Source organism: Scyliorhinus torazame, chromosome 25, assembly GCF_047496885.1.
Source record: "Scyliorhinus torazame isolate Kashiwa2021f chromosome 25, sScyTor2.1, whole genome shotgun sequence".
NCBI classification, from domain to species: domain Eukaryota; kingdom Metazoa; phylum Chordata; class Chondrichthyes; order Carcharhiniformes; family Scyliorhinidae; genus Scyliorhinus; species Scyliorhinus torazame.
Genome location: NC_092731.1, coordinates 31114627 through 31130904, shown reverse-complemented (window position 1 = coordinate 31130904; position 16278 = coordinate 31114627). Strand labels below are relative to the sequence as shown.

Sequence of the window (16278 nt, the reverse complement as noted above, 5' to 3'; positions counted from 1 at the left end):
TGTCGGAGGGTGGTACCGAGGGAGCGCCGCACTGTCGGAGGGCGGTACTGAGGGAGCGCCGCGCTGTCGGAGGGCGGTACTGAGGGAGCGCCGTACTGTCGGAGGGCGGTACCGAGGGAGCGCCGCACTGTCGGAGGGCGGTACCGAGGGAGCGCCGCACTGTCGGAGGGCGGTACTGAGGGAGCGCCGCGCTGTCGGAGGGCGGTACCAAGAGAGCGCCGTACTGTCGGAGGGCGGTACCAAGAGAGCGCCGTACTGTCGGAGGGTGGTACCGAGGCAGCGCCGCACTGTCGGAGGGCGGTACTGAGGGAGTGCCGCACTGTCGGAGGGCGGTACCGAGGGAGCGCCGCACTGTCGGAGGGCGGTACCGAGGCAGCGCCGCACTGTCGGAGGGCGGTACTGAGAGAGCGCCACACTGTCGGAGGGCGGTACTGAGAGAGCGCCACACTGTCGGAGAGCGGTACTGAGGGAGTGCCGCACTGTCGGAGGGCGGTACTGAGAGAGCGCCGTACTGTCGGAGGGCGGTACTGAGAGAGCGCCACACTGTCGGAGGGCGGTACTGAGAGAGCGCCACACTGTCGGAGGGCGGTACCGAGGGAGCGCCACACTGTCGGAGGGCGGTACTGAGGGAGCGCCACACTGTCGGAGGGCGGTACTGAGGGAGCGCCACACTGTCGGAGGGCGGTACTGAGAGAGCGCCGTACTGTCGGAGGGCGGTACTGAGAGAGCGCCACACTGTCGGAGGGCGGTACTGAGAGAGCGCCACACTGTCGGAGGGCGGTACCGAGGGAGCGCCGCACTGTCGGAGGCGGTACCGAGGGAGCGCCGCGCTGTCGGAGGGTGGTACTGAGGGAGCGCCGCGCTGTCGGAGGGCGGTACTGAGGGAGCGCTGCACTGTTGGAGGGCGGTACTGAGGGAGCGCCGCGCTGTCGGAGGGCGGTACCAAGAGAGCGCCGTACTGTCGGAGGGCGGTACCAAGAGAGCGCCGTACTGTCGGAGGGCGGTACTGAGGGAGCGCCGCACTGTCGGAGGGCGGTACCAAGGCAGCACCGCACTGTCGGAGGCGGTACCGAGGGAGCGCCGCATTGTCGGAGGGTGGTACTGAGGGAGCGCCGCGCTGTCGGAGGGCGGTACCGAGGGAGCGCCGTACTGTCGGAGGCGGTACCGAGGGAGCGCCGCACTGTCGGAGGCGGTACCGAGGGAGCGCCGCACTGTCGGAGGGCGGTACCGAGGGAGCGCCGTACTGTCGGAGGGTGGTACCGAGGGAGCGCCGTACTGTCGGAGGCGGTACCGAGGGAGCGCCGCACTGTCGGAGGGCGGTACCGAGGGAGTGCCGCACTGTCGGAGGGTGGTACCGAGGGAGCGCCGCACTGTCGGAGGGTGGTACCGAGGGAGTGCCGCACTGTCGGAGGGCGGTACCGAGGGAGCGCCGTACTGTCGGAGGCGGTACCGAGGGAGCGCCGCACTGTCGGAGGGCGGTACCGAGGGAGCGCCGTACTGTCGGAGGGCGGTACCGAGGGAGCGCCGTACTGTCGGAGGCGGTACCGAGGGAGCGCCGCACTGTCGGAGGGCGGTACCGAGGGAGCGCCGCACTGTCGGAGGGTGGTACCGAGGGAGCGCCGCACTGTCGGAGGGCGGTACTGAGGGAGCGCCGCGCTGTCGGAGGGCGGTACTGAGAGAGCGCCACACTGTCGGAGGGTGGTACTGAGGGAGCGCCGCACTGTCGGAGGGTGGTACTGAGGGAGCGCCGCGCTGTCGGAGGCGGTACCGAGGGAGCGCCGCACTGTCGGAGGGCGGTACCGAGGGAGTGCCGCACTGTCGGAGGGTGGTACCGAGGGAGTGCCGCACTGTCGGAGGGTGGTACCGAGGGAGCGCCGCACTGTCGGAGGGCGGTACTGAGGGAGCGCCGCACTGTCAGAGGACGGTACCGAGGGAGCGCCGCACTGTCGGAGGGCGGTACCGAGGGAGTGCCGCACTGTCGGAGGGCGGTACTGAGAGAGCGCCACACTGTCGGAGGGCGGTACTGAGAGAGCGCCACACTGTCGGAGAGCGGTACTGAGGGAGTGCCGCACTGTCGGAGGGCGGTACTGAGAGAGCGCCGTACTGTCGGAGGGCGGTACTGAGAGAGCGCCACACTGTCGGAGGGCGGTACTGAGAGAGCGCCACACTGTCGGAGGGCGGTACCGAGGGAGCGCCACACTGTCGGAGGGCGGTACTGAGGGAGCGCCACACTGTCGGAGGGCGGTACTGAGGGAGCGCCACACTGTCGGAGGGCGGTACTGAGAGAGCGCCGTACTGTCGGAGGGCGGTACTGAGAGAGCGCCACACTGTCGGAGGGCGGTACTGAGAGAGCGCCACACTGTCGGAGGGCGGTACCGAGGGAGCGCCACACTGTCGGAGGGCGGTACTGAGAGAGCGCCACACTGTCGGAGGGCGGTACTGAGAGAGCGCCACACTGTCGGAGGGCGGTACCGAGGGAGCGCCGCACTGTCGGAGGGCGGTACTGAGAGAGCGCCACACTGTCGGAGGGCGGTACCGAGGGAGCGCCGCACTGTCGGAGGGCGGTACTGAGAGAGCGCCACACTGTCGGAGGGCGGTACCAAGAGAGCGCCGTACTGTCGGAGGGCGGTACTGAGAGAGCGCCACACTGTCGGAGGGCGGTACCGAGGGAGCGCCGCACTGTCGGAGGGCGGTACTGAGGGAGCGCCACACTGTCGGAGAGCGGTACTGAGGGAGCGCCGCACTGTCGGAGGGCGGTACCGAGGCAGCGCCGCACTGTCGGAGGGCGGTACTGAGAGAGCGCCACACTGTCGGAGGGCGGTACCGAGGGAGCGCCGCACTGTCGGAGGGCGGTACCGAGGCAGCGCCGCACTGTCGGAGGGCGGTACCGAGGGAGCGCCGCACTGTCGGAGGGCGGTACCGAGGCAGCGCCGCACTGTCGGAGGGCGGTACTGAGAGAGCGCCGCACTGTCGGAGGGCGGTACTGAGAGAGCGCCACACTGTCGGAGGGCGGTACTGAGAGAGCGCCACACTGTCGGAGGGCGGTACTGAGAGAGCGCCGCACTGTCAGAGGACGGTACCGAGGGAGCGCTGCACTGTCGGAGGGCGGTACCGAGGGAGCGCCGCACTGTCAGAGGACGGTACCGAGGGAGCGCCGCACTGTCGGAGGGCGGTACCAAGGCAGCGCCGCACTGTCGGAGGGCGGTACCGAGGGAGCGCCGCACTGTCGGAGGGCGGTACCGAGGCAGCGCCGCACTGTCGGAGGGCGGTACCGAGGGAGCGCCGCACTGTCGGAGGGCGGTACTGAGGGAGCGCCACACTGTCGGAGGGCGGTACTGAGAGAGCGCCACACTGTCGGAGGGCGGTACTGAGAGAGCGCCACACTGTCGGAGGGCGGTACTGAGGGAGCGCCGCACTGTCGGAGGGCGGTACCGAGGGAGCGCCGCACTGTCGGAGGGCGGTACTGAGAGAGCGCCACACTGTCGGAGGGCGGTACCGAGGGAGCGCCGCACTGTCGGAGGGCGGTACTGAGAGAGCGCCACACTGTCGGAGGGCGGTACTGAGAGAGCGCCACACTGTCGGAGGGCGGTACTGAGAGAGCGCCACACTGTCGGAGGGCGGAACTGAGGGAGCGCCGCACTGTCGGAGATGCCACCTTTCAGATGAGACACTACAACAGATGCCCCATCTGCCTGCTTGGATGGACTGGAAGTTCCCATGGCATTACCTCAAACGTACAGCAGGGGAGTCAGCCCCGGAGTCCTCGCCAATATTTCTCTCTCAATCAACTTCGCAAAAACAAAAGCACAGATTATCGGGTCATCGCATTGCCATTCGTGGGACCTTGCCATGCGCAAATTGGCTCCCATGTTTCCTCCACTTCAAAAAGTACTTTTCTGGCTATAAAGAGCTTTGCAATAGCCGGTGGTCATGAAAGGCGCTATGTAAATGCAAGTCTTCCCTTTACTTCAACGCAACCCAGGAGTTTCACACCAGGTAGAGGCCGATGCTGCCCTTGGCTGTAACGAGTGGGTTTTCCGGCAACGGAGGTGATGCGCCATTGGCCGCCGGGGGGAGCTTCCTGTCCCCATGGCAATGGCCATTTTGCATTGCTCGCCTGCTATGCCACTGGGAAACCTGCTGGCCAGCAGTGAGCCTGGGCCTAGTGATCAGTCTGAGCCTGCACTGGAGCACCCAGGTGTTGGCCTCTGTTTGTGCTTCAGCGGAAGCGGAGATAATGACCACCAGGCGGCTGGGCCCACAGTACGGTCATGGTATTGGCACTGAAAATGGTGGAGCTCCAGGCTCTGTGCCCCAATGGAGCTAGTCTCTTCCGTGCTGCTGGTCAGCACCTTACAGCGCAAGTGTTCACCTTCTCCGACTGACCATTCCCCCTACCTGTCCGTGGTCCTGTCCGCCACGAGCTGCCCCATGAACTGTAGACGTTGCCAAAACCAGCTCCATGAACAGCTCTCTCTTCCACTGAATGCGGGCTAGTCAGTTGTCCTTGCCCCGCCCCCCCCCCCCCCCCCCCCCCCCCCCCGGGCCCCCTCAACCGGCCAGTCTTCTGTGCTGCCCTCTATTGCGGGCAACGCTGTCCTGTGAGAGAGGGGCGCGTGCAAAGAGTGGAGGTGGGGTCCAAATCGCAGTCGGATTTAGACGGCCTTGGCGGTGCTGCGAATTTGAGGCCAGAAGCTCACCTTGAGATCAGATGACACATCAAGGGTGCAGGCGGACAGGCTTCCTCTCAGACTGTTCCCAGGGAGACGGAGGGAGTTGGTATCTTGGGAACAGATTTTGGATCCGGGACCAAGAACAATGAGGTAACTTATCCGGTCGTGCCCGCTGATGCGCAATCAATTACACTCAAGACGAAGTGATTTCATACTGAAGGCTTTAATCTACTAGAACCTTTTCCCCAGCAGCTTTGATACAGGAAGTGAAGGCTGCTGGGACGGCACCATCACTTATACCCTGCCTTCAGGGCGGAGCTACGTAATACAGCCAATGCTAGACTCCTGGGTCTAACCAATGGTCATCAGCCTCTCAGGTACCGCAATACCTGGTACTACCACACCCGCTGCGGGAGTCATCGCAGGTGGGAGAGGACCATTGAAAGGTCCATCGACCTTGGGGGCGGACGTTTCCGGAGGCGGTGAGATTCTCTCTTGTGGGAGGGGGTCATTGCCTGACATTTGGGGGAGGGGGTCGCATTATGGAGAGTGGTCCCAGCCTGTGAAGAAAGCAGGCCATAACTGGATCGAACTCAGGGGAATGGAAGCATTTGGGTACGTCGTAGTCATTATACAACACAGTACGAAGTCTTACAACACCAGGTTAAAATCCAACAGGTTTGTTTCGATGTCACTAGCTTTCGGAGCGCTGCTCCTTCCTCAGGTGAATGAAGAGGTCTGTTCCAGAAACACAGATATAGACAAATTCAAAGATGCCAAACAATGCTTGGAATGCGAGCATTAGGTGATTAAATCTTTACAATCCAGAGATGGGGTAACCCCCGGTTAAAGAGGTGTGAATTGTCTCAAGCCAGGACAGTTGGTAGGATTTTGCAGGCCAGATGGTGGGGGAAGAATGTAATGCGACATGAATCCCAGGTCCCGGTTGAGGCCGCACTCATGTGTGCGGAACTTGGCTATAAGTTTCTGCTCGGCGATTCTGCGTTGTCGCGGGTCCTGAAGGCCGCCTTGCAGAACGCTTACCCGGAGATCAGAGGCTGAATGCCCTTGACTGCTGAAGTGTTCCCCGACTGGAAGGGAACACTCCTGCCTGGTGATTGTTGCGCGATGTCCGTTCATTCGTTGTCGCAGCGTCTGCATGGTCTCGCCAATGTACCATGCTTCGGGACATCCTTTCCTGCAGCGTATGAGGTAGACAACGTTGGCCGAGTCGCACGAGTATGTACCGTGTACCTGGTGGGTGGTGTTCTCACGTGTAATAGTGGTATCTATGTCGATGATCTGGCACGTCTTGCAGAGATTTCCATGACAGGGTTGTGTGGTGTCGTGGTCACTGTTCTGAAGACTGGGTAGTTTGCTGCAAACAATGGTTCGTTTGAGGTTGCGCACGGGGAGGGGGGTGGGGGTTGGTGGGGAGGGGAAAAGAAGGAGGAAGCACATCTAATACTAGAGCTCCCTTGATGGCTAAAGAGACTGGAAAGGAATGTGACAACAAGGACCAAATTGAATATGGAAAAGCACTGGACAGATTTTAAACCAAAAAAAAAAGTATACAAAGAGTATCAGAATAAATTATTTTCCCACGGGATGTGGACGCCACTGGTGTAGCCACCTGGGTTGGCCACTTCCCGACTTAAAATGGAGAACCGCAAAGACTACAGGGAAATTCAGCCAACACAGGCAAAAACTAGCAAGTGCAGAAATCCTGTGTATTAGAACTTGCAAAAGCCCAGACAGCACTGAAACCAGCAGCCATCTGCATACTAATGAGTGATCTCCGGGCACAATTGAAACATTTGAGGTGAATGAAGCCAAGCCAGACTCCTCGGCGCCAGCAGGAGCCAATACAAAGGAAAGCCAACGGACATTCAGGGACCGCCCAGCGATCAGGGAACCGCTCCAGTATTGGAGAAATCGATCGGAAAGCAGTCCAATCACTTGGAACCAGGTACGGGGTCCGCCCAAAGGGGCGGGAAGCCCCTGGGGACTATAAAATAGAGTCCCCAAGTTCAAATCGTCCTTCTTGGCAGGGTCACTCAGCAGCGAACCAACCCTTGAGAGCGAACTGCCCAAGCTGCCGCACCAACCAAGTAAGTCTCAAGTCAACGCACGCTACGCGATAGGCGCTCCGAGCTACCAGTCCGTACCAGCTTTTGAATCCCAGACTCAGAATCGAACGAAAGGCCATTTGTTCCCCTGACCTGGTGGGCCAGTCCAAAGCTAAGTATAGGCCTGTTAGTGATAGAGATAGTTTATTAAGTAGAATTTATGCATGAGTAGCGATTACGGTGTATAATAAATGTGTTTTGATTTGAATCTTACTAATTGGTGTGTTGAGTTATTGATCATTACCTGAACTTGAACCTCATGGCGGTATCATAAAGATACCTGGCGACTCGAGAGCAAAGGTTAGAAAACAGAGCAAATTGAACCAACCAAAAGTTAGCAACACTGGGGTGGGCTGACATTTGTTGCCCATCCCTCATTGCCCTTTGAACTGCGTGTCTCGCACAGCCATTTCCGAGGGCAGTTAAGAGTCAACCACATTGCTGTGGGTCTGGAGTCACATATAGGCCAGACCGGGTAAGGACGGCAGATTTCCTTCCCTAAAGGGGTACCAGTGAACCAGATGGGTTTTCACAACAATCGTTTCAGTTTCATGGTGTAGCCACCTGGGATGGCCACGTCCCGATTACAAAATGGACACTTTGCAAAGAATGCAGGGAAAATTGGACAATACCGAAAAAGCAAGCAGGTGCAAGGTCTGTCTGTTGATTAGAGCCTTAGCTCTCAGATGGGACCGGTACTGCTAAGCCATCTACATACTAATGAGCCATCCCGGGAACAAAAGGCAACATTTAGGTAAACAATGCTAAGCCAGACATCCCGGCGCCAGAGGAGACTAAAACAAAGCAAACCAATGGCCACCTAGGACACGCCCAGCAACCAGGGAACCCACCCCTCTATTGGAGGAAAATCGATAAGGACAATTGGGAAACGGCCCAATTAATTGGGGCCAAGTTCAAGGCCCGCCCAAAAGCGCGCAAAGCCCTTTTGGGGTATAAAAAGGACAACCCAAGAGAGGATCACTCTCTTGGCCTTGGCTCTCAGCGAGGAGAGACCTGCCAAAGCTACACCAGACCAAGTAAGTTCCAAGTCAACGCACGCTACGAGATAGACGCTCCTAGTTGCTATCCTGTAAACAGCTCAACCCAGCAGCCTCAGAACCAAGCAACGGCCATTGTTCCTCTGACTGAGTGGGCACCCGAAGCTAAGTATAGGCCTTAGTAATAGTGATAGTTTAGGTTGTAAACTTTTATGCATGAGTAGATTTGACAGTGTGTAAATTAATGAACATTGCTTTTGAACTTACTAACTGGTGTATCGAGTCATTGATCAGTATTCGGTTTTGAACCTTGTGGCAGTATCGAAAGATACCTGGCGACTCATGAGCAAACGTAATTAAACAGAGCCAGATTAAGAGACAACAGCAAGTTAGCAACAATGGTCAGCATTTTTTAAAAAAGTATGTTCATTGAGGTTTTTTTTACATTTTGATAAATAACACAAACAGACCACAAGAATGGTACAGATGGCGAGCAGAAAGGTTCAGCAGGAACACAGAGCCCAATGCAATCAGTAGACACAACTTGATGCCTCTATGCACCCAACCAGAGGAGGAGAACCAGGATAAGGCCATGGGAACATGGTAAAATGCTGCACACCTTTCCGCACGTCAATTGCCGCGGGAGTTCAGGATACATTTCCCGCGCCATGTACGGCGTGCACCAATATCAATCTCCCTCACTCCATGAGCACGCGAGACACCAATGACACACCACAACCCCCTCCTCCTCGGCCACCAGATGAGTCTGCAGCCATGCAGGAACCAATCACGTATTCTGTATACCCACCCTTCGATGAAATAAGTGGATTGGCCATGCTAAATTGCCCCTTAGTGTCCAAAGATGTGCAGGTTAGTGAGGTTATGGGGATAGGGTGGGGAAGTGGACTGGGTAGGGTGCTCTTTCAGAGGGTCGGGGTAGGCCCGATGGGCCAAATGGCCTCCTTCTGCACTGTAGGCGTTCTATGATATGCAATGAAAAAACTCAAGGATCCCACAGGCACACGCGGGCGGGCACACGCGGGCGGGCACACGCGGGCGGGCACACGCGGGCGGGCACACGCGGGCGGGCACACGCGGGCGGGCACACGCGGCGGGCACACGCGGGCGGGCACACGCGGGCGGGCACACGCGGGCGCGGCACACGCGGGCGGGCACACGCGGGCGGGCACACGCGGGCGGGCACACGCGGGCGGGCACACGCGGGCAGGCACACGCGGGGCAGGCACACGCGGGCAGGCACACGCGCGCAGGCACACGCGCGCAGGCACACGCGCGCAGGCACACGCGCGCAGACACACGCGCGCAGACAGACACGTGGAGGCACACATGCGCAGGCAGACAAGCGGAGGCAGACATGCGCAGGCACACACGCGCAGGCAGACATGCGCAGGCACACATGCGCAGGCAGAGGCACGCAGGCAGACGCCGCAGACACACGCGTGCAGGCACACACGCGCAGGCAGACACGCGCAGGCACACACGTGCAGGCACACACGTGCAGGCACACACGTGCAGGCAGACACACGCGCGCAGACACACGCGCGCAGACACACACACACACATGCACACAAGGCGGGGTTTTCCTGTCGTTCTCGCCGGTGGTATCGTCCGGTCCCATGGGCTGGAAGATCCCATCGCTGAACAATGGCGGGACGCCTCGCTGAGGGAGGGGCGAGGGCGCTGAGGGAGGGGCGTGGAAAATCCTGTGCGGCACCTTACGCCTCGCTGAGGGAGGGGTGAGGAAAATCCTGTGCGGCACCTTACAACAGTCAAGGCCTCGGAGAGAGCACAGACTGTATTTACTGAATATGGTACCGAGTGGAGGGGCGGGACTCCAGTCATAGAACATAGAACATAGGAAATACAGCACAGAACAGGCCCTTCGGCCACGATGTTGTGCCGAACCTTTGTCCTAGATTAATCATAGATTATCATTGAATTTACAGTGCAGGAGGCCATTCGGCCCCCTGAGTCTGCACCGGTTCTTGGAAAGAGCACCCTACCCAAACTCAACACCTCCACCCGACACCAAGGGCAATTTTGGACACTAAGGGCAATTTATCATTGACGAATTCACCTAACCTGCACATCTTTGGACTGTGGAGGAAACCGGAGCACCCGGAGGAAACCCACGCAGACACGGGGAGGATGTGCAGACTCCGCACAGACAGTGACCCAAGCCGGAATCGAACCTGGGACCCTGGAGCTGTGAAGCAATTGTGCTATCCACAATGCTACCGTGCTGCCCTTAAGAACAAATAAATCTACACTATATCATTTTACCGTAATCCATGTACCTATCCAATAGCTGCTTGAAGGTCCCTAATGTTTCCGACTCAACTACTTCCTTGATCCTACCCGCCAAAGATTGTTCATGCCCTCTCTTAGCTCTCCTAATCTCTTTCTTCAGTTCCCTCCTGGCTATCATGTATCCCTCCAATGCCTGTCTGAACCTTGTTCCTCAGCCTTACATAAGTCTCCTTTTTCCTCTTAACAAGACATTCAACCTCTCTTGTCAACCATGGTTCCCTCACTCGACCATCTCTTCCCTACCTGACAGGGACATACATATCAAGGACACGTAGCACCTGTTCCTTGAACAAGTTCCACATTTCACTTGTGTCCTTCCCTGACAGCCTATGTTCCCAACTTATGCACTTCAATTCTTGTCTGACAACAGCGTATTTACCCTTCCCCAATTGTAAACCTTGCCCTGTTGCACGTACCTATCCCTCTCCATTACTAAAGTGAAAGTCACAGAATTGTGGTCACTATCTCCAAAATGCTCCCCACACTAACAAATCTATCACTTGCCCTGGTTCATTACCAAGTACTAAATCCAATATTGCCCCTCCTCTGGTCGGACAATCTACATACTGTATTAGAAAAGCTTCCTGGACACACTGCACAAACACCACCCCATCCAAACTATTTGATCTAAAGAGTTTCCACTCAATATTTGGGAAGTTAAAGTCGCCCATGACTACTACCCTTTGACTTCTGCACCTTTCCAAAATCTGTTTCCCAATCTGTTCCTCCACATCTCTGCTACTATTGGGGGGCCTATAGAAAACTCCTAACAAGGTGACTGCTCCTTTCCTATTTCTGACTTCAACCCATACTACCTCAATAGGGTGATACTCCTCGAACTGCCTTTCTGCAGCTGTTATACTATCTCTAATTAATAATGCCACCCCCCCCACCTCTTTTACCACCCTCCCTAATCTTATTGAAACATCTATAACCAGGGACCTTCAACAACCATTTCTGCCCCTCTTCTATCCAAGTTTCCGTGATGGCCACCACATCGTAGTCCCAAGTACCGATCCATGCTTACGTTCACCCACCTTATTCCTGATGCTTCTTGCGTTGAAGTATACACACTTCAACCCATCTCCGTGCCTGCAAGTACTCTCCTTTGTCAGTGTTCCCTTCCCCACTGCCTCACTACACGCTTTGGCGTCCTGAATATTGGCTACCTTAGTTGCTGAACTACAAATCCGGTTCCATTCCCCTGCCAAATTAGTTTAAACCCTCCCGAAGAGTACTAGAAAACCTCCCTCCCAGGATATTGGTGCCCCTCTGGTTCAGATGCAACCCGTCCTGCTTGTACAGGTCCACCTTCCCCAGAATGCGCTCCAATTATCCAAATACCTGAAGCCCTCCCTCCTACACCATTCCTGCAGCCACGTGTTCAACTGCACTCTCTCCCTATTCCTGGCCTCGCTATCACGTGGCACCAGCAACAAACCAGAGATGACAACTCTGTCTGTCCTGGCTTTTAACTTCCAGCCTAACTCCCTAAACTTGTTTACTACCTCCACACCCCTTTTCCTACCTATGTCGTTGGTACCAATGTGCACCACGACTTCTGGCTGCTCCCCTCTCCTTAAGGATCCTGTAGACACGATCCGAGACATCCCTGGCCCTGGCACCCGGGAGGCAACATACCTTCCGGGAGTCTGGCTCGCGACCACAGAATCTCCTATCTATTCCCCTAACCATTGAATCTCCTACAACTATTGCTTTTCTATTCTCCCCCCTTCCCTTCTGAGCCCCAGTAGGTCATCCCCCCAACAGCATCCAAACGGTATACCTGTTTTGAAGGGGAACGGCCACGAGGGATCCCTGCACTGTCTGCCTGGTTTTTTTCCCCCCTGACTGTAACCTGGCTATTCTTGTCCTGTACCTTGGTGTGGTTACCTCCCTGTAACTCTTCTCAATCACCCCCTCTGCCTCCCGGATGATCCGAAGTTCATCCAGCTTCAGCTCCAGTTCCCTAACACGGTCTTTGAGGAGCTGAAGTTGGGTGCACTTCCCGCAGGTATAGTCAGCGGGGACACCAGTGGTATCCCTCACCACCCACATCCTACAGGAGGAGCATGCAACTGGCCTAGCCTCCATCCCCTCTTACCTGACAGAATATAGCTTCCCAGTGGACGAACTAGATCTCCGCCCTCCGACTCTGCTCCCAGTCAGCTACACTTTCTGTAAACTCCTGGCTCTCTTCTCACTCTTTGCGGAAATGTCGGAAACAAAATGAAAGGAGCACCTTACTCCCTCCTCTCCTAACTCCCTCGGTCACCAAACTCTTACTATAGCACTCAATATGCACCAAATTCAGCACTCCCTCGGTCACCAAACTCTTACTATAGCACTCAAAATGCACCAAATTCAAGCACTCAGTGCAAAGAAAGTCTGCACTGTAGGGGATCACTTTTAAACTGTGAATCTAGCCTCTGAAAACTGGCCTAATCAATTAACTAATTAACAAGCTCCAGCTGCAAGTGCCTACAAGTAGAAGCTTGTTTAAAGCTGATTGAAAATTCACCTTCTTCTAAACCAAACAGCAACTTTTAAGTTAATTAGCTAAATAAAAGAAAGACTAAACTTTAGATAAAAATGAAGCCTTATACTCCCTCGGTCACCAAACTCTTACTATAGCACTCAAAAAGCACCAAATTCAGCACTCAGTGCAAAAACACTGACCACAACAACACACGTGTATAAAACACTGACCACAACAACACACGTGTATACAAGAGGAACTGGGATTGTTCTCCTTGGAGGAGAGAAGGTTAAGAGGAGATTTTGATGGAGATGTTCAAAATCCCACGTGCTTTTGGGAAGAATAAACCAAGAGAAACCATTTGCAGAGGCAGATGGTCACTCACCATGGCAAATGACAGTAGAACCAGTGGTGATATGTGGAAGCATGTTTTTATACATATGTGTTCTCATGGTCAGTGTTTTTATACATGTGTTGCTGTGGTCACTGTTTTTATACACGTGTGTTGCTGTGGTCAGTGTTTGTATACACGTGTGCTGTTGTCGTCACTGCTTTTATACACGTGTGTTGTTGTGGTCAGTGTTTTATACACGTGTGTTGCTCTGGTCAGTGTTTTTATACACGCATGTTGTTGTGGTCAGTGTTTTATACACGTGTGTTGCTGTGGTCAGTGTTTTATACACGTGTGTTGCTGTGGTCAGTGTTTTATACACGTGTGTTGCTGTGGTCAGTTTGCTGCCTGAAAGGGTGGTAGAAGATGATTCAATAATCACATACTTTACATGGTTATGGGAAGGGAGGTTGGAAGGCTCTACGAAAGGTCTAGCAAAGGCCTGATGGGCCAACAGGCCTCTATCTCCGCTGTACCATAAGCTGCAGGAGCTGAAGTAGGAATTCGGCCATTGAGTCTGCTCCGTCATTCAATGACTTCATGACTGATCCGATGAGACGGGGAGGAGAAAGGGTGGGGGGTCGGGCGGGGGTCGGAAGTCGGGGGAGGAAGGTGGGGGGGGGTAGAGTCGGGGGTTGGAAGGGGGGGTCGGGGGAGGAAGGTGGGGGGGTCGGGGGAGGAAAGTGGGGGTGTTCGGGGGGGAGAAGGTGGGGGGGGGGAGGAAGGTGAGGGGGTTCGGGGAGAGAAGGTGGGGGGGTTCAGGGGGGAGGAAGGTGGGGGGTTCATCAGGGGGAGGAAGGTGGGGGAGTTCGGGGGGAGGAACGTGGGGGGGGGGTTCGGGGGGAGGAAGGTGGGGGGGGTTCGGGGGGGAGGAAGGTGGGTGGGTTTGGGGGGTCAGAAGGTAGGTGGATTCGGGGGGAGGAATGTGGGGGGGTTCAGGGGGAAAGGAAGGTGGGGGTTTCAGGGGGGAGGAAGGTGGGGGGTTTGGGGTGGGCGAAGGTTGGGGGGTTTGAGGGGAGGAAGGTGGGGGGGTTCGGGGTGGGGGAAGGAGGGGGGCTCAGGGGGGAGGAAGGTGGGGGGGTTCAGGGGGGAGGAAGGTGGGGGGGTTCAGGGGGGAGGAAGGTGGGGGGGGTTCAGGGGGGAGGAAGGTGGGGGGAGGAACATGAGTGGGTTCGGGGGGGAGGAACGTGGGGGGGGGGAGGAAGGTGGGGGGTTCGGAGGGAGGAAGGTAGGTGGGTTCGGGGGGAGGAATGTGGGGGGGTTCGGGGGGAGGAATGTGGGGGGTTCGGGGGGGGAAAGGAATGTGGGGGAGTCAGGAGGGGAAGGTGAGGTATTCGGGGGAGGAAAGCGGGGGGGTAGAGTCGGGAGTTGGAAGGGGGGGTCGGGGGATGAAGGTGGGGGGGTCGGGGGAGGAAGGTGGGGGGGTCGGGGGAGGAAAGTGGGGGGGTTCGGGGGGAGGAAGGTGGGGGGGGTTCGGGGTGGGGGATGGTGGGGGGTTCAGGGGGGAGGAAGGTGGGGGTTCGGGGTGGAGGAAGGTTGGGGGTTTCGGGGGGGGGAGGAAGGTGGGGGGGTTCGGGGTGGGGGAAGGTGTGGGGGTTCGAGGGGAGGAACGTGGGGGGGTTCGGGGGGAGGAACGTGGGGTGGTTCGGGGGGAGGAATGTGGGGGGGTTCGGGGGAGGGAGGAAGGTAGGTGGGTTCGGGGGGGAAGGAAGGTGGGGGGGTCGGGGGGGAAGGAAGGTGGGGGGGTCGGGGGGGGGAATGTGGGGTATTCGTTGGAGGAAGGTGGGGGGGTAGAGTCGGGAGTTGGAAGGGGGGTCGGGGGAGGAAGGTGTGGCGGTTCGGGGGGAGGAACGTGGGGGGGGTTCGGGGGGAGGAATGTGGGGGGGGGTTCGGGGGGAGGAAGGTGGGGGGTTCGGGGGAGGGAGGAAGGTAGGTGGGTTCGGGGGGAGGAATGTGGGGGGGTTCGGGGGGGGGGAAGGAAGGTGGGGGGGTCGGGGGGGGAAGGTGGGGTATTCGTTGGAGGAAGGTGGGGGGGGGTAGAGTCGGGAGTTGGAAGGGGGGTCGGGGGAGGAAGGTGGGGGGGTTCGGGGGGGGAGGAAGGTGGGGGGGGTTCGGGGTGGGGGAAGGTGGGGGGGTTCAGGGGGGAGGAAGGTGGGGGGGGTTCGGGGTGGGGGAAGGTGGGGGGGTTCAGGGGGGAGGAAGGTGGGGGGGGTTCAGGGGGGAGGAAGGTGGGGGGTTCGGGGGGAGGAAGGTAGGTGGGTTCGGGGGGAGGAATGTGGGGGGGGGTTCAGCGGGGAGGAATGTGGGGGGGTTCAGGGGAAAGGAAGGTGGGGGGGTCGGGGGGGAGGAGGGTGGGGGGGGAGGAAGGTGGTGGGGGTTCGGGGGGGGGATAGGAAGGTGGGGGGGTCGGAAGGTGGGGGGGTTCGGGGGGGAAAGGAAGGTGGGGGGGTCGGCGGGGTCGGAAGGTGGGGGTGGTTGGGGGGGATGGAGGAAGGTGGGGGGGGTTCGGGGGGTGGGGAGGAAGGTGAGGGGTGGTCGGATTGGGGGCTCTGCCATCTCTCATTGGCTGGAATCATCCAGCTCTCAATTCCCGCTTTGGGGCTGGATTTTGCCCGCACTGCTCGATGAATGGCTCTGCTTTGCTGTCAAATCCGCAGGGATTCTGAGTGGAGATTGGGAATAGGGCTCCCCTTTCTCACTCTGCACATTCCCAAACACCTGACTTTTAAAATGAACCGTAACTTGTTGTTTCTCCTTCAGGAGATCCACCTGCGCGGCAACAACAGTGCCAAGAACCTTCCGGAAACCCAAGTATGCTGACGTGCAGCCCGAGAGCGTGTGAGGGCCATGTACTGATGCTAATCAGTGGCTTCGCGCTCTGCATCGTTTGCGACCAGCTCCTGCAAAGTTTACCTGCCAGGTTTTCCAGAGGACGTGGATTAATGGCCCTGGACCCGTTCTGCGGGAGGGTGGTTATTTACTGCTCCCGGTCCCAGGGTCGCCGACAGTGGAAATGTAAAGGGCTCCGCTCTCATAGCCAAGCTCACCGCCAGACTGAGGGCGTGTCGGGGACAAAGGTCAGCTGGGCTCAGGTAACAACCTCCTGGGCTCCAGTTTCCTGCCACAGTACCGGGCTGCAGGCAGCTGGAGAGAGCGAGAGGGAGAGGATCACACAGGCAAATTGACGTATCTCAGTATGTCCGAGTGAGAGATGTGCAGCGTATCTCTATCCAACAGAGACACTCTGTCCCTGAACTGTTGGAGGAGGCGGAAGTCA

General features: G+C 57.8%; 1 protein-coding gene across 2 annotated transcripts in view; it reads right to left on the bottom strand.

Annotated features, from left to right (window-relative positions):
• LOC140402456 (nesprin-2) overlaps positions 1-16043 on the bottom strand; it is a 67643-nt gene extending 51600 nt beyond the window's left edge. For both annotated transcript variants that reach the window (XM_072490257.1, XM_072490256.1), the window contains exon 1: positions 15915-16043. The gene's annotated coding sequence lies outside the window, so the exon portion shown is untranslated. The remainder of the gene's footprint in view (positions 1-15914) is intronic.
• Positions 16044-16278: the final 235 nt, after the last annotated feature.